The 540-nt window shown below is 31.3% G+C and overlaps 1 non-coding gene across 1 annotated transcript; it reads left to right on the top strand.

Annotated features, from left to right (window-relative positions):
- Window positions 1-208: 208 nt before the first annotated feature.
- On the top strand, window positions 209-295 carry LOC113785017 (small nucleolar RNA Z161/Z228). The gene has a single exon (XR_003471186.1). It is a non-coding gene; the product is annotated as a small nucleolar RNA Z161/Z228 (small nucleolar RNA).
- The last annotated feature ends 245 nt before the right edge of the window (window positions 296-540 follow it).

Here is a 540-nt window from a genome sequence, read left to right as displayed (position 1 = left end):
CGAAGAGACTAACTTAATATATGGAAAAATAGTTTAGAGACATTTTAGTTTGGGACGGTTACATTTAACCTGAAAAATGCGTGCATCATGAGTTCGACATCGGTTATATTACAAAGAACTTTTCTTTCATCCTAGTATAACAATGGTGAGATCAACAGTACACCTCACCATCTGAGATTTCACGGTGTCTAATTTAATAAGACGTATTAATTCAAATGATGAATATGGATTTACATTTTCTCACGATGGTCGTCTGAGTTCACTATGATGTGTTAACCTGATATTTCTGATGGGTTACATATGACTCTTTATCATAGGCGTATTTTTCATTGATTTTAGTCTTATTTATCTTTAACACTTAGTTAATTTAAGGAGTTATTTGATATATTTTGTTGATTTTAGTTCTTTGAGTTAATAAAAGGTCTGTGTTTTTATTCCCTTGATTAAGTAGGGATTTTTTCCCGTAAATTTACGTTGCTTTTTGTTTTATTGCAGTGCTGAATTTTGGTGAGAAATTAGCATTACCTATGTGGAGTATCT

The sequence above is a fragment of the Cicer arietinum genome, chromosome 2 (assembly GCF_000331145.2).
Source record: "Cicer arietinum cultivar CDC Frontier isolate Library 1 chromosome 2, Cicar.CDCFrontier_v2.0, whole genome shotgun sequence".
NCBI lineage: Eukaryota > Viridiplantae > Streptophyta > Magnoliopsida > Fabales > Fabaceae > Cicer > Cicer arietinum.
The sequence above is the reverse complement of the archived record's forward strand: the minus strand, read 5'-3'. Positions and strand labels throughout refer to the sequence as shown.